This window comes from Drosophila suzukii, chromosome X (genome assembly GCF_043229965.1).
Source record: "Drosophila suzukii chromosome X, CBGP_Dsuzu_IsoJpt1.0, whole genome shotgun sequence".
In the NCBI taxonomy this organism is placed as follows: Eukaryota; Metazoa; Arthropoda; class Insecta; order Diptera; family Drosophilidae; genus Drosophila; species Drosophila suzukii.
The window spans coordinates 4,834,708-4,857,784 of NC_092084.1; the positions used below are offsets into that span (position 1 = coordinate 4,834,708).

Sequence of the window (23,077 nt, forward strand, 5' to 3'; positions counted from 1 at the left end):
GATCCCCATCACTTTAAGGAACATTTATTTTTTGACCCATTTTCGCATTTTTTATAAGGGGGTACATCGGTTATTTTTGGGATTCAGATTTTGGTCAAAAATACCCATTTTTTAGTGGTTTTCAAGTCGTAGTTTAGCCAAATCAAGGCCTACAGCTAAACGACCGATTGTTTTGAGCAGCTTGCTTCAACTGCTATCGATCCCTATCACTTTAAGGAACATTTATTTTTTGACCCATTTTCGCATTTTTTATAAGGGGGTACATCGGTTATATTTGGGATTCAGATTTTGTTAAAAAATACCCATTTTTTAGTGGTTTTTCAGTCGTAGTTTAGCCAAATCAAGGCCTACAGCTAAACGACCGACTGTTTTGAGCAGCTTGCTTCAATTGCTATCGATCCCCATCACTTTAAGGAACATTTATTTTTTGACCCATTTTCGCATTTTTTATAAGGGGGTACATCGGTTATTTTTGGGATTCAGATTTTGGTAAAAAATACCCATTTTTTAGTGGTTTTTTCAGTCGTAGTTTAGCCAAATCAAGGCCTACAGCTAAACTACCGACTGTTTTGAGCAGCTTGCTTCAACTGCTATCGATCCCTATCACTTTAAGGAACATTTATTTTTTGACCCATTTTCGCATTTTTTATAAGGGGGTACATCGGTTATATTTGGGATTCAGATTTTGGTAAGAAATACCCATTTTTTAGTGGTTTTTCAGTCGTAGCTTAGCCAAATCAAGGCCTACAGCTAAACGACCGACTGTTTTGAGCAGCTGGCTTCAATTGCTATCGATCCCCATCACTTTAAGGAACATTTATTTTTTGACCCATTTTCGCATTTTTTATAAGGGGGTACATCGGTTATTTTTGGGATTCAGATTTTGGTAAAAAATACCCATTTTTTAGTGGTTTTTTCAGTCGTAGTTTAGCCAAATCAAGGCCTACAGCTAAACTACCGACTGTTTTGAGCAGCTTGCTTCAACTGCTATCGATCCCTATCACTTTAAGGAACATTTATTTTTTGACCCATTTTCGCATTTTTTATAAGGGGGTACATCGGTTATATTTGGGATTCAGATTTTGGTAAGAAATACCCATTTTTTAGTGGTTTTTCAGTCGTAGCTTAGCCAAATCAAGGCCTACAGCTAAACGACCGACTGTTTTGAGCAGCTTGCTTCAATTGCTATCGATCCCCATCACTTTAAGGAACAATTATTTTTTGACCCATTTTCGCATTTTTTATAAGGGGGTACATCGGTTATTTTTGGGATTCAGATTTTGTTAAAAAATACCCATTTTTTAGTGGTTTTTCAGTCGTAGTTTAGCCAAATCAAGGCCTACAGCTAAACGACCGACTGTTTTGAGCAGCTTGCTTCAATTGCTATCGATCCCCATCACTTTAAGGAACATTTATTTTTTGACCCATTTTCGCATTTTTTATAAGGGGGTACATCGGTTATTTTTGGGATTCAGATTTTGTTAAAAAATACCCATTTTTTAGTGGTTTTTCAGTCGTAGTTTAGCCAAATCAAGGCCTACAGCTAAACGACCGACTGTTTTGAGCAGCTTGCTTCAATTGCTATCGATCCCCATCACTTTAAGGAACATTTATTTTTTGACCCATTTTCGCATTTTTTATAAGGGGGTACATCGGTTATTTTTGGGATTCAGATTTTGGTCAAAAATACCCATTTTTTAGTGGTTTTCAAGTCGTAGTTTAGCCAAATCAAGGCCTACAGCTAAACGACCGATTGTTTTGAGCAGCTTGCTTCAACTGCTATCGATCCCTATCACTTTAAGGAACATTTATTTTTTGACCCATTTTCGCATTTTTTATAAGGGGGTACATCGGTTATATTTGGGATTCAGATTTTGTTAAAAAATACCCATTTTTTAGTGGTTTTTCAGTCGTAGTTTAGCCAAATCAAGGCCTACAGCTAAACGACCGACTGTTTTGAGCAGCTTGCTTCAATTGCTATCGATCCCCATCACTTTAAGGAACATTTATTTTTTGACCCATTTTCGCATTTTTTATAAGGGGGTACATCGGTTATTTTTGGGATTCAGATTTTGGTAAAAAATACCCATTTTTTAGTGGTTTTTTCAGTCGTAGTTTAGCCAAATCAAGGCCTACAGCTAAACTACCGACTGTTTTGAGCAGCTTGCTTCAACTGCTATCGATCCCTATCACTTTAAGGAACATTTATTTTTTGACCCATTTTCGCATTTTTTATAAGGGGGTACATCGGTTATATTTGGGATTCAGATTTTGGTAAGAAATACCCATTTTTTAGTGGTTTTTCAGTCGTAGCTTAGCCAAATCAAGGCCTACAGCTAAACGACCGACTGTTTTGAGCAGCTGGCTTCAATTGCTATCGATCCCCATCACTTTAAGGAACATTTATTTTTTGACCCATTTTCGCATTTTTTATAAGGGGGTACATCGGTTATTTTTGGGATTCAGATTTTGGTAAAAAATACCCATTTTTTAGTGGTTTTTTCAGTCGTAGTTTAGCCAAATCAAGGCCTACAGCTAAACTACCGACTGTTTTGAGCAGCTTGCTTCAACTGCTATCGATCCCTATCACTTTAAGGAACATTTATTTTTTGACCCATTTTCGCATTTTTTATAAGGGGGTACATCGGTTATATTTGGGATTCAGATTTTGGTAAGAAATACCCATTTTTTAGTGGTTTTTCAGTCGTAGCTTAGCCAAATCAAGGCCTACAGCTAAACGACCGACTGTTTTGAGCAGCTTGCTTCAATTGCTATCGATCCCCATCACTTTAAGGAACAATTATTTTTTGACCCATTTTCGCATTTTTTATAAGGGGGTACATCGGTTATTTTTGGGATTCAGATTTTGTTAAAAAATACCCATTTTTTAGTGGTTTTTCAGTCGTAGTTTAGCCAAATCAAGGCCTACAGCTAAACGACCGACTGTTTTGAGCAGCTTGCTTCAATTGCTATCGATCCCCATCACTTTAAGGAACATTTATTTTTTGACCCATTTTCGCATTTTTTATAAGGGGGTACATCGGTTATTTTTGGGATTCAGATTTTGGTCAAAAATACCCATTTTTTAGTGGTTTTCAAGTCGTAGTTTAGCCAAATCAAGGCCTACAGCTAAACGACCGACTGTTTTGAGCAGCTTGCTTCAATTGCTATCGATCCCCATCACTTTAAGGAACATTTATTTTTTGACCCATTTTCGCATTTTTTATAAGGGGGTACATCGGTTATTTTTGGGATTCAGATTTTGGTTAAAAATACTCATTTTTTAGTGGTTTTTCAGTCGTAGGTTAGCCAAATCAAGACGTACAGCTATAAGACCGACTGTTTTGAGCAGCTAGCTTCAATTGCTATCGATCCCCATCACTTTAAGGAACATTTATTTTTTGACCCATTTTCGCATTTTTTATAAGGGGGTACATCGCTTATTTTTGGGATTCAGATTTTTGTCAAAAATGCGATATTTTTTTTCGGTTTTTCAATCGTAGTTTAGCCAAATCAAGGCGTACACCAAAAAAACAAACTGTTCTGAGCAGCTTGCTACATATGCTAACGATCGGCATCACTTTAAAGAAAATTTATTTTTTGGCCAATTTTCGAATTTTTTGTAAGGGGGTACATCATCTATTTTTGCGAAAAATGGCAAAAATAAAGATTTTCCAGGTTTGAGTGCAAGTGGATTGGAATTTCAATTACGAGCTCAGCGAGGTATGACATTCCTCGATCTGACGTTTATTTTTCTTGTAGCAGCAAAAAAACTGAATTTTTAGGGCGAAAAAATGGGATTCCGATTGTAGTCAAAAATACGATATTCAGATTTTAGTCAAAAATACTCTTTTTTCTTGCGGTTTTTTCATCGTAGTTTGGCCAAATCAAGGCGTACGGCAAAAAGACCGACTGTTCTGAGCAGCTTGCTACAAATGCTAACGATCCGTATCACTTTAAAGAAAATTTATTTTTTGACCAATTTTCGCATTTTTTGATTTTTTGCAAAAAGTGGCAAAAATTAAAAATTTCCAGGTTTGAATGCCGATGGATTGGAATTTAAGCTACGAGTCCAACGAGGTATGGCATTCCTCATTTGGGCATTTCCTTACAATATAGCGTCCAAAAAACTAATTTTTGAAGGCGTAAAAATAAAATACAGGTTTTAGTCAAAAATACTTTTTTTTCTTTCTTAATGAAATTTTAAAAGTACATGAACATAGATTAAAGAAATGTTTTTTCTTCTGTTTGTTTATTTTAATAAATTGGTTGCAATTGTTCAAATTCTGTATTTAATTTATACATTTTTAATGCGAAATCGCGTATTACCCTCAAGCAGAGCCCTATGATTGCTATTTCATCGACCGCAGCTGTCTTCCGGTCGCCTTCGCCCCACCCTCGTCCTTTTTCTCCTCTCGATGGCAGTAGAGAAATGAAGGAAAGTTGAAGGGGTGGCAGTCAGCTGCTGTTCAAACTTTTGCCAGCACTTTTGTTTTCATTCAATGTCCTGGCCAGACAGCAGCCCAACATTTTCCACAATTTCCATTTCAAAGCGAAACTCGCCGCCAGCCAGTTTTCCATTCCATGGCCCCAAAAACTCAAGCCCGTACCATTTTTGGATCCTGTTCTGGATCGAAACCCGTCGAGGCCCTCAACAATTGTGCACGAAAATAGACGACAAATAAGTTTCACGATGAAATTTAAAATTCTATCAATTTTTAGCCAACTGCAGCTAGATGGCCGTGATTGTGATTTATGGTTGCCAAGTTTCAGTTAAGTTTATTTTTCTCTCGCCGCTGCAAGTTTAACAAGTTTCCCAGTGTGCATGGTCACATTTTCCCACTTTGTTTTTCTTGTTAAATTTCATTTTGTGCAACAAGTTAGCAGCCCATTTTGCATGTTTCTTATTGTACTACAAGCCAGAGTTGTTGCAGATTTTCCAGTGAGTTATTGCGAGTTTATCCTTAAAGCTGCTTGCTCTTTAATTCAATTGGATTTTTAGGTATATTTAAAATTCCAACAGAAGCTTAAGATATTTTAAAACCCCATAATCTGGGTGGCATTTCTTATATTGCAAATGGTAAAATTGCATTGGACAAAAAGGCAATAAAGATTACTTTTTAAACAAGTCTTTGAAGGATCTAAGTATCTCCTAAATGTAATATTTGAATTGCATCTATACTTTCGCCTGCTGTATATGGAAAAGCGCATTGTGGACAAAACTTGAAAAGATCCTATTAAATTCGCTTTGAAATAATTGGTGGCTCAATTTCTAGTAGTCAAGAAAATATGTGCAAGTTCATGGCAAATAAACCGGTAGTTTTTCAAACAGACAAGATCTGAAAGAACTTTCGCTCATTGAAGTAGCTTTTGAAAATAATTGGCAGCCGAGTTTGAGTTCTTGAATGGTAAAGAGTTGTGTGTGCAAAGGAATAATAGTTGGAATTTCTTAGAATGTACGGGTAAAGCAAAAAACTTCTGGCAAAGGAAAAAACTTATTGAGAACCTCAGAAATATTTTCCCGCTAAATTTCAAGTACCAAAAACTAATTTAAAAACATATTCTGCATAGCTATGTTCCATCTTGTTATAAATTAAATGAATGATTTTGAGAGTTAAGGGATATACTTTTTGGATTGAAGGTCAAAAAATAATTGAAGAACATTGTAAAGAACATTATAATTAAAGTCGTAGCTGTATTCTATTCAAGTTTAATTGAATCTATATTTTTTACAGCAAAATTAAAGTCAGAAAAAATGAAAAAAAGAAAATAAAGAACTAATTCTAGTGCAAACTGAAAGCCCGCAGTGGTGAAAATATGGTGAGCGAAAGTGAAGCCCGTGGGAAATAGGAAGCGGAATTACTTTCTAGGTTTCTCCTCCAGAATTTCTGCTCCTTTTGTTTTTCCTCCGTTGGCCTTTCCCCGCCATATGTATATATACCTTCAGTCAGACTTTTTAATAACTTTTGTCTGACGCATAACTCGACAACGCATGGAAGGGCAAAAAATTCGCCAGCGGGTTTTTCCAGCTCCCGTGGAAGTGGAAAATTGCACACTGCAAATGTGTGTGTGTGGGTTCTCCACAAAAATCCACTCCCCCAGCGCAATGAAAATGAGAATTTTCCCATTTGCCAACTACAATTTCCGCCCCAACTTTTGCAGTGCAGCGCATTTCGCCGTCTTAAAGTTTGGCTTAAAGTCTCGCAACAATGCCAACAACTTGTGACAAAGTCAACGCAACAAGCGGCAAAGTTTTTTAAATTACAAAAAACGAAGCGGGCAGGCAGAAAAGTGCTGGGAGAAAAAAACTCGGGGAAAACAAGAGCACACACACAACACACAACAAAGCCCTGGAAAAAATGGCAAAAAATGCGTCAGGGAAAATGGCATAAAAATTAAGTGTAAATAAAAGCAACAAAGAGCAAAGCAAGCGAAAAAATGGCACAACAAAAAAACAGCAACCAAAACACAAACAAGGTGACAAAAGTCAGCCGGGGAACTTTGAATACCCTTGCTAAAAATGTATCTCTAAGTAACTAAGTGCCTTTACAGATTCTTACTTACTTATTTGGGAATTCTAAGCACTGCAGATATATTTCCCTTGCCATTTCACCTACTATCCAAAGCGTAATTGTGTTATTTAAACCAAAAATCATTTAAATGGTTACATAAAGGCCCCGAATAAAGGGATCAAAATTCACATTAGGACTTCTGACAGAAGCAATTAAATTCGGGACTTAACTTGTCGGCAGGCAGTAGCACTAATTATCCCATGTTCTGTGAGATTTTCATTTGAAACGAAAATTTCCATAAAGGATTTTCCTTTTACAGAAATGCCATAGGTGTGTGTGTTGTTATTTTATTGGGCTTTGGAATCTGAATTGTTTAATCAACTTGCTGGCAAGTTTGTAAGACAAGAAAAGGTAATTTAATTTATGATAATAGTTAAAGCAGACGAAATATCACAAAATAAATAAACCATTTAAATACTCTAATGTTTTCAAAATGGCCAAGCTTGAATATTAGCCTGTAACGAGATTTATATTGCCTCCCTGCTCGAATTTTGTTGTGAACTTGAAAAGAGCATTCAAATGCGGAAACCAATATTTGGCATACGTGTGTCGCTTGGCCCTAACAAAAATTCGTCGAAAACAAGCAAAAAAAAAAAAAAACTGGAAAAATACCAAAAATGCCTTTAAGGCAGCGACTACCTTTCGAATTTTGCTGCCTGATGTCCTGCGAAGCGGTGAAAGGTTCCTGGAAATTCATTTTTGAATCTGCCGCTGGTTCGCTGCTTGTTGATTTTTGTTGTTTCTTTTTTTTTTTTTTGCCTGTCTGGCAGTAAGTTCCCTTTTTTGGGTCCACGCCCCTTCGATTACGCCCACATCCAGCCAAAAAAGACGGGAAGGGGATTGGGATTCTGGCAGGAAAGTCCACTAATTTGCCCGTTATGGTAACAGTTTGGCGTTGGGCGGCGTAAAAGTGGGCGTGTCTGTTTGCACCTGTTGCGGTCGGTTAAACTTTCAACTTGATTTTCCGGCCAAGTATTTGATGGAATTAAAAAATTAAGGCCACGCCAAAAGCCGCACATCGATTCGAGAACCCTCAGCGGTTTTGTCACAGCTTTTTCATTTGTTTTTCACGATGATTTTACTGCAAATCAGTATCATTTTTATGTTATATTTAAAAAAGGTTAAAAAAAATGAGAGAAATTTGTATAAAAATGTTTGCCATAAACGAGTGCTGTAAAAACATGGCCAGTTCAACAGGATGCTTTATAGCCATTAAATGAAAGGGTTTGATTTTATGCATCTTTTAGGAAGTAGGATTATCCGGTTGCAATACTAGATTGTAATCCAGTTGTATCAATGATATAGCTGCTCTTAGCTTTTATTTGATCCATTTCAATGAAGTTCATGAGCTAACTAAGCTGATTTGGAATTATCACAAATGACAAGAACTAGTATTTATTTTTATACTTTTTAAGAAGGAGGATTTTTCCAGCTATAAGAACTTCTAGCTATCCGATGTTAAGCTAGCTTTTAATCCGTTTATATAGTATCAGTGATATGGACACACTAATTATGCCTTATTTTTAGCTTAGCTGGTCTTATTTTCTTTGAGCCATTGCAATGAAGTAATGAGCTAAATAAGCTGATTTGGAGCTATCTCTTATGAAAAGAACTATTATATATTTTTAGAACCCCTCACAAAATGCAGGCACGTTTCAATAAGACCTAAGCGTGTCTGCTTATCCCCTACATCTTGACATTATTATTATTTGTTTGTTTTTTTAAGCTCATTAGCTAGCATTAAAACTGTTGAATTTGTGGCTAATTAGCGTGATGGAGCATCGAAAGGGGGTCTTAACGGAAAAGGAAACTATTTTGCAGAGGATCCACTCCCCCGTAGAGCTAATTAAGTCAATCCTGGGACCCTTCTGCACTCGTTTAATGAGCACGAATTTACGATGCGTTTTAAAACGCGCACAAACCGCACTGAAACCGAAACCGAAACGCCAAGGAAGGCGCCTGTATTTCACTTTGTGAGGCATTTAAATGAATTAAGTGCTGTCAGGCTACACAAAAAACAGAAAAAAAACAGAAAAAACACAAAAAAAGAGGAGAAAATCGAGTGCAAAGGCATAATTATCATGGTAAAAATTGAATCGAGGGCAGGATGAACAGGATGAAAATAAACCGAGGCGTAACGAAGCGAACCTCAAAAACCAACAGCGAGAACGACAGCAGCTGGCCCAACAGCCTTGAGGTGGGTGGTGCCAAGTGGGTGGTGCAAAGTGGGCGGCGGGCGGTGGGCGTGGGCTGATCAAGTGGGCGTATCATAAATGAAATGATGCCTTTGTATTGGCATCGCTACTCAATTTAATTTATCGCCCGAGCTCGGTCAGCTTTTTTAATATGCAAAGTCTGGCGATGCCAATGCCGCTGATGATGATGATGATGATGCTTTGTTTTAATTGCCAGCACAAGGAATCTGTTGGTCCCCGGCTGTTAAAATCGTTCATTAAGGCCGATGATTGGCTTTTATGTAGCAACGATTCAAAGCCATCAGCCAATTAGCACGAAAAGTCTTCTGTAGTTGTCAAGCCCGAAAAAAACCAACTATTGAATCAATAGTAAAATTTCATTGAAATTTATAAACCTCCAGGTGTAATAATACAAAGAAGAATAACCACAGGCAATTAGTACTACGACTCGTTTATGGAACATCTTTCATTGGATTCTGGGTTGGCGATTCCACCAATTCGGTGATGGTCAGTATAGTTTGCTGTTAAAATTATAGCGATTCTTGGTTTCGAGGGGATAGCTTTATGTAAATAGATGTAACCCATTATGTGGCATTGCTGTAACATTCATTTAACCAAATAGTGATTAGTCAACGTATGTTTCGCTCTCAAAAAAGTCTGATACGGCGGCCACACGAATAAATTTCAATTAAATATGCTTTCAACAACAATTACTTGTGTGGCCCGGGCAGAAAGCCACTCACACTCAGGGGCGTGTGGTAATGCCAAACCTACAAAGGCGCCCACACAGGACCGCAGGAGCCACTCAAAGGATGGATGGATGGATGGATGGTTGGATGGATGGATGGGGACCAGCCTGCATGCCTGGCTATAATTAGTCGCCAGTCGGCTGTCGGTAGTAGTTGGGACTCCCGACATCCACACCGGGGAAAGGCTCTCGCATTGCACACATCGCTGCACTTCCTTGCACGCCGAAAACGCTGATCTAATCAATAATTATCCTAATGCACCTCCATCGACGGAGCCTGCCAAACCTAATGACGCTCGAAACTCGATAAGCTCACGAGCAGGCTGTCAGGCAAATATCGAATTCACTAAAGCCACAGACCCAATCGATTCCTTTTTTTGGTGTAAATATTCTTTTACCCATTGATTTCGGCCATTGGAATTAGTAAAGTCTCTGTTCAATTTCCCCGGAAAAAACCCTTAGCATTTTCATGAGGTAGCGTGACGGAGAAACTTTAGAGGCAGTCCGACGTTAAAATGCTGACTATGCATAAATCATTATTTGTCGATTGTTACAAGCAAACAATGTGGCAACGGCAACAACAAAATTGAGCTAAAACATGGAGTGGGAACACGAACCAATAAATTAATCAAAAAAGTTTCGTGGTCAGCGAGGACCAAAGGCGTAAACCGAAACGCAAACACGAAACACAAGCGAGCAAACAAAATTCAGCCACGATTACTTGAGGATCGTGGCCAGAACAGGAGCCGACGGTTTGTCAAAGTGGGTAATTAATTTCAACGCCTTGTAACAATACAAATACGATGACGTGAGCCCATAATTAATGAAGGGCACCGGCGAGAAGAAATCGCTCCCAGGAGAAACAAATCGAAGGCGCCGTAAACATCCAAATTAACGTTATCCTTTGACATGTGGTAACATATTTATGGCGCCCAACGTGGGGCGTAATGTTTAGTTTCAGAATGGCGCCCAATCTAAGAGCCTTAAAAATTTGTTCTAAAACAAAAACGATTTAAGGAGGAAATATACTGCAGCTAATAAATAAAAACTAAATATATAGATAAATTATTTATAGTAATTAGTTTCTCCTTTGTGAGAGAACAACTCTGCGAAACAAATTAACGTATATATTGTACACTTTAAGCGCTAATAAATTATTTGAGCCCACTTTAAAGCAATTTATCATTGTTTGAGACCTAATAAATTATTCCCGGCGGGCTAACAACGTTGTTCACCCTCTATCAGCCCATCAGCAGATCGCTGTGTAAACCTTGTGATGACAAATTTAAGCGTCTGCCATGTTACATAAATTGCTCAACTTATCGGGGCCAAGGTGTCAAATGGTGCCAAGAAATGGCATTATAAGCGGCACGCAATACTGGGCCAATCCGAAACCATCCAATTCAAACACACCAGCGTCTTTTTAATGGCGTGTCGTTGAACTCTCGGGCCAAACTGAACTAAACTTAACTAAGCTGAACTGAACTTAACTGGACTCCCAACCGTTTCCGGGGTGGCAAACAATTTAGATCGATTTTCTGCTCTTGCTTGAGCCATTGCCAATATTTATGAACTAAAAAAAAGGGGCAAACCCCAAAGAGTTGAGAGCGAACGAAATCCGTGTGACCCAAAATGAACTCGCTGGGCTTTAAGCCACACGGCGCAGAGTCAACGGCCCCTTTGTTTTGCCATCCTGGCCACATTTTTGTTATTTTATAATTGCCGCTGTGGCTGCCTTCAGCTTCGCCTGCTCATTTCGCAGTCCTTTCCTTTGTAGTCCCTATATTTTTATTCCGTTTTTGTTTAACCAGACGACCAAGGGTTGAAAAACGGCAGGAAAATGCCAGGCCAGACTGGCCAAAAAGAAAAAAGTTCACTGGCAACTTGTTGGTCCAAATGGGTGGGGAACGAAACTCAACTTAACTGGAAGGCAAACGCATTTATATTTAATGAAATATAAATAAAATATTAGCAGGGGAAAACTTTTGGCCCAAGAATAGGAGTCGATTTAAGGGGCTCTCTGTTCCACAATTCCATTTCGTTTGAGTATTTTGCATCGTTGTCACTTTGTCTAAAAAAGTGCCAAGCATTCCCAAATTCAGTACGTGCGCAATAAAGTCCTTCTACATTTCCCAGAATTAATAAACATTGAAATCGATATGAATTGTCCCATAAAAGGAACTACATTGAAGGTTACCCAAATTTAAATAAAGTAGAAATGAAGAATTTGTAATGAAATATCTGAATAAGAGAAGCTTAAATTAAAATGTTTATATGCGATAAATGTAATAATTAATTCTTTAAATATTTTAATAGATATGGAAAATGAAAGTGCTGTTGCGATTGTTCCCATTGCTATCTCAGCGTACAAAATTCCATTAGTTAAATGGGCCAAGACATTGAAGTAGGAGGCATAAATCTATAAAAGGTTTTAAGCCAAATTTGTCAGTTGACAGTTGGCCACAAAAGTACCTGAAAGTTCGTCCGTCAGCGGCCAACATTTTTCAATTTAACAAATGCAAGTTGACGGTGGTCGGTGAGCCAGAAAAGCTTATATTATTCGGTTACAACTTATAATGTTGGCTAGAAATGTTCCTGTTGTGCGATTCGATTCTTAAAGTACAAAAGTTCTAGGAAATTCAAGAAGCATTATGGACTCTGAATAGATTTACCCACAGGAGTGCAAATGATTATTGCCAAGCCAAACCAGCTTGTCAAGAAAATGGGAAATTCCGAGAGAGAAGGCTAGTCTAAGTGTGGTTTTCCATGTTTCGGCCCTCGTCCACCCACAAAAGTATGCCAAAAACACAAGGACACTAGGATATTATTGTGAAATGCGGTCATTTACATACGTGTCTCTTGCCATTTTCACTTCGGCTTTCCTTTGTTCTGGCCCTAATGTAAATCGGTTAATTACATGTCATGAGAATTAATTTTCCCCTGCAATTTCCCGCTGCTTCATCAGCATCGTGCTCAATTGTTTGCCTTTGTTCGTTGTCTTTTTATTTTTTTGTAAAAACACAATCCATGCAATTAGTCAAAGTGACAGCGTATTGTAAAAGCAAATAATAACAAATAGCAAATACCTTAAAGCGAAATGAGTTTGGATAAACAGCACAATGCAATTAGGGGCAGCAAATAGTATTGAAATAAATGAATGCATTACAAATAAAGGGAATGAATAACACAATAAATAAATAGGGTCCTCACAAATTTGGGGAATTCCATTTAAGAGTAGCTTAATATTGTTTTAGAATAATTGTTAATAATAGTCCCATTATAATAATTTGTTTATCTATAAATTGTGAATGAATAGAACAACAGGGAATGATATTTAAAATTAGTAATATTTCTTTTTAGCTTTTTGTTTCGTTTTAGGCTTTTAATAAATAATATTTCCATTGAAAAATTAAATTTTTGAATGATTAAAGCATCAGGGAATGCTATTGAAAAGTAGCAATCTATCTTATTAGCTTTCTGTTTGCATAAAAAATTCGATATCTTCCTGAGGAACGAGGGAACGCCTACTCCTTGCTATTTTTACACACTTTCCCTATAATTTTTGGCTAAAAAGCTGATGACACAGACATTTGCCGATAGGCTCGACCCAAAAAAGTGGGCGTCTTAATGGTCAATTTGGAGCCCTTTTACACACCGCTTCCAGGAAAAGAAAAACTGTGATAAAAATGGATCTAAATGACACCCGTTTCCTATTCCTCCTCGTAATTATGGGTAAACATTTTATCAATATGCAGAAATATTAAATAGACATTGGTGGAAAGTAAATGTACTTTAAGAGCCCAGGTCCCCAGGGTGTTTCCTTCTATTTTTTTCGCCCCCCTGTCTATTTACTTTGATTTTGATTTGCTTGATTTGCCACAAATATATAGGTATGTTTTCGGTTTGTACCAAATTTGTCCTGCTTTCGTTATGATGATAATGATAGTGATAATTGAAGGCTATAATGAAGATGTTGTCCACCGCAGGGCTTTTGCAGTGACTTCAAATGATTTCCCAGTGCCGCTCGTGCATGAATTTTGTGCGGAAATCGGAATCGCTGCTCATATTGCTTATTTAACGTGCGACAAAAAGTCAAATACGAGAAAATAAACTAATTCTATTACAATTGCCCCGGGCGAAACGCACGCACTTTCCCCGCCCCCTTTCCAGTTGGATTGAGGAAAATTCTGGGAAAAAGAAAGAAAATTCCTTTCGCCTTTCCCCATGGGCAGTGTTTTTGATTTATGGCTGCTATTGAACTTTTTCCCTTCGATTTTGTTTTGGTCCTGGCCAATTTATAAGTTTATTTGCTTATAACAGAGATTCAGTTGGGAAACGGGGGGCGGGGCACTTAACCCAGCAGAAAACTACAGCAACAAAGATATTCATTGAAAACTAATGATGTGGAAAATAGAAAAATTGCCTGCAGTTAGAGGAGAAACGAGATTCGGTCCTTGGTGGATACTTATGTTCCCAGGCGCATTCCCCGGGATACAAACAAATATAAAAGAGAGATGTATGTTTGCCGACGAGCAGACAGGACACTCGAAGGATGCGTTGCCCTTTTGTGGGTTCAACAAAGTGGGGAAAAACAATATTGTGCTACGGAGCACTGAATGCCAGGGGAAAACCACATATCAAGTTGATGGGGTACTCACGAGGATACCAGATTCCATGCAAGGTGCAAATGCAAAGTATAAACTAAGGCATGCAAATTAAACTTGGGGTAATAGAACAATTAAAATTGTCAGACAAACAAAAGGTTTAATATTTTAATGTTTCTATAAAAGAACATTGAAATATTAGTTTAAATTCTCAGCCAAATAAAACCAATTTAGCAAGAATGAAGCATAAGATTTATGAAACTAGTTACAAAAAAATATTTATTCAACTGTCTGGATGTGAGAACTTCTACCCAAAAATGTTCAGCTGAATTTGCCAGCTCTTTCGAATGTTTTAAAAATATATCTGCATGACCTCAGTATCTTAAGACGTCGCAGAGCATTTATTTCGTTTTATTTGTGGCAATTTAGCCCCTCGACTTTTGGCCATTAGGAGCAAAGTGCCTTGGCCGGGCCAACATTAAAGAATCGGGCGCAGAAAAAGTGACTGGAAAATGAACAAATAAACAAAACTTCAGTCAATGGGCCCGAGCGATTGGCTCGCTGATTGATTTTCAAATGTGCGTAATCAATAAAACAAGGGAAAAACCGGTGGAAAATGACGGGGGGAAATGAGGCGACAAAGTGTGGAGAGTGGAAGCCGGGAAATCGGGGCAGAGCGAGATGCAGTGACGTCAAATGAAAAACGAAAATGAAAATTTAAATAAATAAATGAAAAATGTTTCGAAAACAATGGGCGCATAAATGTTTAAATTGTAACGCCAGCACATCCAGTGATTTCACAAAATATGATATAGACACGCATTTGAGAAGTTAAATTTATGAAATTGCCATTAGTAAGCGTTTCTCTGGCTAATTTCGTCTAGTGGTCCGCAAATGGTTTTCCACCACTCGTTTCCCATTTTCCGCATTTTCCCACTCATCGTTTTCCATGCTTGGACAATTTTTGAACGGTCCTTTTCGGGCCCCAGGCGAGTAAATGTGTATATATCTGCATAAACGGATGCCAAGGAGTGCTACATAATCAATTTGTTTGTTGTCAAAATTTGTTCGATTTGTTTGTCTGTCAATCCGTAAACTAATACAATTTGCCAACGAAAAAGCAACAGAATTTGTGATTGAGCCTGGGTCTGCTCGAACGTATTTAATACTGCTTTACTTTGTTTAATAATAATAAATACCCAAATCGCCGCATATATCATTCATTTCCATGTCCAATTCCCAAACTACTTATTTACAATGCTGTGTGCCCTATTAATCATCATATTACTATCACGAAAAGTGCTTATCGCACCTGCACTTTGCCATCAACTCTCTGTCTGGCCCAAATATCAATGTTAATTAGTCCAAAAGGTGTCACTTAAATGAAATGTATACTGCAGCTTTTCAGATAAACAGAGACATCTGTTGGATTGAATCAAAAGCAGTACATATATCTGTTGGATTGAATCAAAAGGTAAAACAAAAAAACTGTGTTCATAAAATAATCATTTCTATGACCAAATTGTAAATACATTTTTGATTTTTCCTACCATTTTCAAATATTCATAGCAAGTTCAATTTTAGGTGCATGTACCTTAACTATTTTGCTAATCAATTGATGGCCACATTGACAGAATTGGTTTTGTGGCCCCAAGGTATTCGGTTGCATGCAGGCAACTGGGGGTTCATTACGTGATGGATTTTTAATTAGTGCAAATAGCTTCGATCAAAAGTTGACCCGACCCGAGTGCACTCACTCAACTCAACTGAACTCAACGCACTTGCAATTAGCCGGGCTTTGTTTTTATTGCCTGCACTTTTGGCAATTTAGCTGAGAGCTCGAGAGGCGTAGGTATCGTTATTAGAAATTAAAAACTTTGTTAAGACTTTGACCCCAGCTTTGTCCCCCCCTCCCTTCCTACCCACCAACTTCATCTTTTGCCCGGCAACTTTCCCCTCCCCAAAAAGTATCTTTTTAATGGCCGGCAATCTCATTTTTATAACATGTTTGAACATGGAAAAACTTTCCCAAATGAGTTGATTATTCATTTGGCACTTCTCGGCAGTCACTTAAAAATGCTGAGGAATCGGAGAAAAGTGCCATAATTAGCCCTAATTAATTACCCATCATAGTCTTCGAACATGCAAATTTAGCTCGAAATCAAAGGTTAATTAAATTGTCTTTTGGCCGGGCGACAAGTGAAGGCTTTTACGAACTTCATTACAGCTAAAAGCATTTTCAAATTTATCATTGCATTTCAATAAATCGATTATACTCAGACAAATAGCCCACTCTACACAGGGCTCGCATCAAATCAGCTTAATGGCAGCAAAAAAATGATAAAAAAAAGTGGAAGAACCAGGAAAAAATCAACAGACTAGCCAAGAAACTATCATCAATTTGGCATGCAAATCACTTGCTCAAGGCCCTTTTTTTGGCCCTTCCCCCTCGAAATACTACCCTTTTTTTTGCCAAGTGCTATGCGGTTTCTTTTGTGCACCAGCATTTAAAATAATCCAGTTAAAAGGATAGGTTTGCTTGAAAAAAATACAAGGATATTTTTATTTCCAGTTTTTAAGGCAGCTAACGAACGTTTTATCTTTTTGAATGTGCCATAAATTGGACTTTATTCGGGTGAACTCATACTTGAATTTCACGATTTCATAACTATTTACATACGATCTACAAATAAACCTATATTTATTGCCGCAACTCAACTTTTTATTTGCTGCTGAACCAATAAAGAATGGGCCTTGTTTTAAAAGTAAGCTCTATATTTATTACGTTTGACATTTTCGATAGGTAAATTCGGAACCAAAATGAAAATACTTCCTTTTTTAACTTTAATCTGTATTTAAGTGCTCAAGGTTTTATTCCTTTTAATTTTTCAACAATTTATAAAGCTTTAAATGTAAATTTTGTTATAGAACATCAGAGAACATTGTTAAATCTATTTAAATATCGGAAATATTTATATATTTCTATATTCAACCTGTTTATTTTTCTTAGAACATCACAATCCCAACAGTTTATATAGTTTATAGTTGAACATATTATTCAAACTTCAAAAGTTACTAAATCCTTTAAAGTCAATTTCATTTCGTAGCTGTTTTTAAAATCAGGTATATTTTTAAAGGCTTCCTGCATTTATTTTCCACACCAAAAAACCCTGTGTAGGTGTGTCATTGAGTGGCAGCAGGGGGGGGGCTTCTGTTTTTCACAGGATATTGCAGTTGACAATTTTCTGGCACCCGAGAAGGTGTGAACGGAAGGCGAGCCCTCGATAATCGCTTAATAATCGATGGCGTATACGCAATTTTTATTGCTGCCTGTGTCATATTGCGTGTAATTGCTCAAGACGATGCGATACAATAAATTGCACAGAAAAGTGAGATGGCAGGGGAAAAAATAGTTTATAAATGGTATGGTGGTACCTTAAAGGGATGACGTCGTCCCCGGGAAGAAGCCTCGAGCACCGGAAGCGGCAGCAAAAAGCGGAAACGGAAGCTGGGCCGTCACTCCTCCGCTTCTCTTTGTCATATTCCACATATTCGTGCTGGTGACTTTTGTGTCGCCACTAAGCGGCTTAGAAGCATCTGAAAACCCTCGGAAACGGGGAAACTGGGAAATGGGTAAGGGGGACTGGGGACTGGGGACTGGGAAACCCTCCATCTGAACAGCACCCGCATTTGGCCAAGGATCAACTTTAATATGGGCTCAAGGAGATGCATTTAATTTCCCAAAAGTGATTGCAGGAAAGAGCTGGCTGAACAGCCGAAAATGCACATTTATTCAAGTTACTTGGGTGGTTATTGATTTTGATTTTGTCTGTTTTCATTGTGGTTTCTCAAAGACTAAGTGTAATACCATTTTCATTGAAATAAACGGACTGTCTAAGAAAATGTAAGATAAAACATATCGTTTGAAACTTTTTTGGCTTAAATTTAAATAGCATTTGAAGTTTCTATAGCTTAACCAACAACTTAAAAATAAACTGCCTTATTAAATATAAAAATTTTAAAAGTCTCCTGTGGACTTGTGACTTTTCTGCCTAACCAAATACCCACTGCTAATAAAATATTTGGCTTTAATATGCCAAGTTTTGGCTACACTTTTGTGGGTTCTGTAATCTTAGGGCCCTGGAAAAATTAAGGATTCTTGAGTAAAACACCGAAATGAAATAGCAGCCAAAGAAATGGGTACTCACCCAAAACTTTACTTGAAAAACAAAACATGATTATTATGGGGAAAAGGCTGTAAAAGTTTGGTCTACTCCTCATTTTGGACCTGTTTGCAATTCAACAGAATGCCACAAGTTTTTCAGGTCCCTTCAGGACCTTTAAACCACCTTTATTTCCCCCACTTTTTAGTTCGCGGGCTGCACAAAGCTGGCGAGAAGAAAGAAAGAGTATAAAGTTCTTAATCATGTAAACGAAACGATATGCTGCAATTTATGTGCAAGGGCAAAAAGTTAATACGCCGCACGCGCCATCATCATTTTCCGGGCTTTATATGCATTTTCCGCCCTTTTGCCATTTTTACCGCATGTGGGCAAAAGTGTAATTCAATAGCGGCGAGTGCAATTGCCACACAGCATTTACACAGGGAGAAAGGGGGTATAGATAAAAATACTGGCTCTTAATTATGGTTAAAATTATTATTTACTCATTACTTTACTAGCATAAAGGGGTAAAAATGATTAAAGGAGTTATGCATTTAATTGGAGTAGAGAAACCTGCTTTATAAAATACATATTTGTATACATATTTAGGTGTATTTATCTGTTTACTTTAAGGACCTAAGTTGTCTATTTAGCTTAAACAACCCAGAACTAATACCAAACTTTTTAATGTACTTAGTTTCAGATTAAATCTAAAGATAGACCTATATATTCCTTGAAAATCCTCAAAGCCCTTTGCATAATAACCCGTGCCAATTAATGCTGAATACCTGAAGATTAGCGATGCAATATCCTTACAAAGCGAACTCGCAGCCATTCAAACCATCCAGCGGCTCTGTTTTTGCTTCATTAAATGCAAATGCAAAGTAAACCGAACGTGTTTGCCAACCGGATTGTCAATGTTTTTGCAGGCATGCAGAACCCAAGACTCCCTGTTGTAATATTTGTGCAGTTTGATTGTCTCGAGCAGTAGTATTTGAACTATTTCCAGTCCGTGTGGGTGTGCGTAGGGATTTTATTAAATTTTTGCCGGAGAAAGTCGGGTTCACAGGGCACCTGGGACTGCGTTTCTAGGGCTTGAGCTCAAAACCTCATCAATCAGAAAATCCGAGAACTGAGAACTGAAAAGTGGGAGCTGAAATCTGAAATGCAGTCTGCATCCGAGGATGGGACACTGTTTGGCAATTTTCTTGGCACTTATTGTTTGCCTTTGTTTAGCCTGCAAATTGCCTGACAATGACGATGATGGCCGGGCACTTCGAGCATGACCGAATTTTCACCCGAATGAGGCCGGAAAAATTACCCCCCGACGCCCATGGATCAATTTTGATTGACAGCCCACAAAAGGGCCATCACGAAGAATGTACGCTCCTAATTGCAGTTGGTTGGGGGCTATAAGAAGTTCGGTTTTATCTGAAATTGATAGTGTCTATTTAAATGGAGTTTTTCACAAGTTTCTTAATGTACTATGTTTATGTTTCATGGGTAAACCCCTGACATTTAATGGGATCTGATCAACGATAAGTTAACGACATGTTATGTGTGAAGTTGATAGTCTCAAAAAGAACCTTCTACACTTTGTTATTTTAATCACAATTAAAACTTATGGTTTCTTGCTATCAGAAAATAAATATTATAAAATATTCATGGGTTAACCCCTGAAATTTATTGGGACCCTAGCTTCCATTAGAATGAAATTCAATTCTTTATATTTAAACCTAAATAGTAGTGAATCACTGTGCATAATATGCTTTCTTTGTTATCAGAAAATAATTAGGCATGTGATTATTGTATTGTAATTCGTTTGCTACCAAAAGCCAATCAAATAATAATCATAATAACCCAGCTCATATTCCCCCTGTTTATTGGCTTTATATTAGCTGACAGGAAGTCTTGTCATTGAAGACTGGCAAATGCTATTTCCGTTTTGTAATAAAGCCACCGCAAATTTCAATCAAGTCGCTTTGCCGACTGCCTGCAAAACGTATTCAAATTTTAGGGAGTCCATGGCCATGATGGCGTAGGCCCGAATTGGCTTTGATGGCTGCCCCGTTTTAATTTCTCGGAATTTCTGGGAATTTCTACGAATCTCTCTGCGAGTTCCTACGAGTTTTCCCAACCCGTTGGCGGCCCCAAAGGTCAGCCCGGCTGCTACACACTACGTACACACCACATATTTGCCACAACTGTCGCAAACAGAATTCTGGGAGTGGCTGTGGGCGTTTTGTCATAAAGTAAATGTCGATAGCAGGGAAAGCTGCTCAAAACACCAAAACTAACGGCAACCGCACAGCTTCCGTGCTGCAGAAATGCACAAAGGGGGTGCGGGATTTTCCGGGGGGTGGGAGGCTGGAGGAAAATGCCTGGACCTGGCCCAAAAATTTCTCAATTGAGGCGCACACACACCTATGCCCGCACAGGTGGCGGAAAGGGGGTGAAAAAGGGGGTCAGACACAAAAAAAAAGGAGAGCCTGGAGGGCCAAGGGCAAAAATGCCATAAACATGTTGCATATTGTTGTGGGCACTCGACCCCTCCCGAAAAACCCATGGTTTTTCCCAGTTTATACCCAGAGTCTGGCCAAAATGAATTTCACTTAAACGGGTTAAGCCGGGAAAACAGGCTACCTCTTTCGGTGCATGTTTAAATTGCATTTAAGTTTCGGAGAGCATTTTCGGTTGCAAATGGAAATTCCAAACAAGCGTGGGATGCCACGAAAATATTTCTCTAAAACACAAGGCTTAGGCGAAAAACTTGTTGAAGAGAGGAATATCCTTATTGATATTTTCATATATTCTTTATAAAACATTTTTCTAAAACATAAGGTTAGGGTGAAAAAGTTGTGGAAGTAGGGAATACTTTATGGATCTTTAAGTATTAAACCTTGAATTTTTGGTAAATTTATTTGTATTATTTTTTGGATAAGTTCCACTTAAATCAGCCCTTTGCATTTATTTATTATAAAATATTTTACTCCCATTATTCCACATTTTACCCTGCTCAAGCCTCCTTTGAAAACTATTTTAATCAGCTAATCAAATTTGCCGGGGAAAAAGCCAAGTTTACACAAATCATATTGAGGGTCATTAAAGTGAGTCCCAGTTTTCCCAACCCCATTACCGTTTGTCGAGCTCCAGGGCCTCTCCTCGATGACCCTCATCTCTGGCATAAATTTCGTTTAATCCGCTGAAAAGCTATGTAGATTCCAGACTCCAGTCTCTGTTGGCTTGGATTTTGAGAGGCCCAAGGAAAATGCACTGCCAAACGGGCAGGGGGAAAGGAATACTTCGCATGCTGGCTGGCAGGAAAACTTTGGCGCTATATGACATTTGTTATAAATTTAATTAAAACAAAATGCCGGAAATGAGTGAAAAACGGGAAGGGGTTTCTGCCAAACTAAGGGAAACTTGTCATCCTCTCTGGGAAAATAACACATATTAAACAATGTTTCTTATAAAACTAAAGGAACTTAAAATGCAGCCTTGATTATACCTGGTTTAAGTGTAAACAACTGTTTAAGCCTGGGAAAAACTAAAAAAAAAATAAAAGAGGCTCCCCAAAATCAATGTAAAAGTGTTCAATTAAATGAAGAAAGTTTTTAGCACACTAATAATTCATTTGAATTTATTCCCCTACACACAAAATAATTTTATGGTTAAAATAACCCACCCGGATAGTTACTTAACTGTAAAAAGTTTTTAACAACTATTACAAATAGTGTCGTGTATTTTATTGTTTTGGTTACTATTTAATAGAAAAGCTATGATTAAATTGTGTGCATTTTGTTGTTGGGAGAGTGACTATTTCGTTGGTCAAATTGACAATTCGATGGGCTAAGGCCATTTCTGTAACTATTATATTGTTACATTTTACCTAAAACGGTCTTCATTTTGTAAATAAGGAAAAGGAGTTGACTAATAAAATGCAGAGCCAAAACAAATTCTATGCAAACATGAAACAATACGTAATGTGTTTCACTAGAAATATTTTCCTTTGTCGGGAATTCGAGAGAAATGTCACACATGCGATGTTATTCTGTCATTAAAAGGTTCGAAAAAGTTTTCACTTCTCCGCCGTCAACAAAATAAAATAAAGGGTATCCCAGCAGAAACTTTTCCTGTTCGCAGCGCCCAAAAATGAAATAAAAATAATTACGTTGAGATAATATGGGTACCGAACATGAGGCCCCGAATTTTTGACTTAAGCCCCACGTTCGTGGAAAGTTTGCGGCGCTAATGTTGGAAATTTGTTAATTTTTCGTGGACCTCGAAGCGAGCGCAATTACATGGCCCACTGAGGCTGTGGTCCTAAGTACCGAATCGTGTCGCCAAACGGGGCGTATGCGTAATGCGCGTATACGTGATATTCAACTCCACTAAGCCCAAGTGGCCATTCATCCGCCCGGTTGGCTGGCCCTGTTTCTAGAGACTTTGCCTAAAGGAAATATATTTTAAAATTAATTCCTTGATTATGTGGTGGCGGCGGCAAACAACTTTCGGGCAAACACACACACACACCCGCAAAAGTTTGTTTGGCCAAACTATTTTGGCCACAACTAAAAGCATATGGGAAACTTTTTGTTTTTGTGATCGCTCGGTGGACACAGGACTTAATTTAATCACACGAAACTAAATTTAAGTCAATGTCAAAATTGGATTTAATAAAGTTGGCTTCAAAGTGGTTCCGATGGATAGGCAAGCGTATAGCTAAACTAATCACTTGTTTCAAATTTGTTTTACTATGAAAGTTCAAGGCACTTAATGCTGTCCTTTGTAACAT

General features: G+C 37.9%; 1 protein-coding gene across 15 annotated transcripts in view; it reads left to right on the forward strand.

Annotated features, from left to right (window-relative positions):
* LOC108014920 (retinal degeneration A) overlaps window positions 1–23,077 on the forward strand; it is a 115,263-nt gene that overhangs the window by 25,190 nt on the left and 66,996 nt on the right. The window lies entirely within an intron of this gene.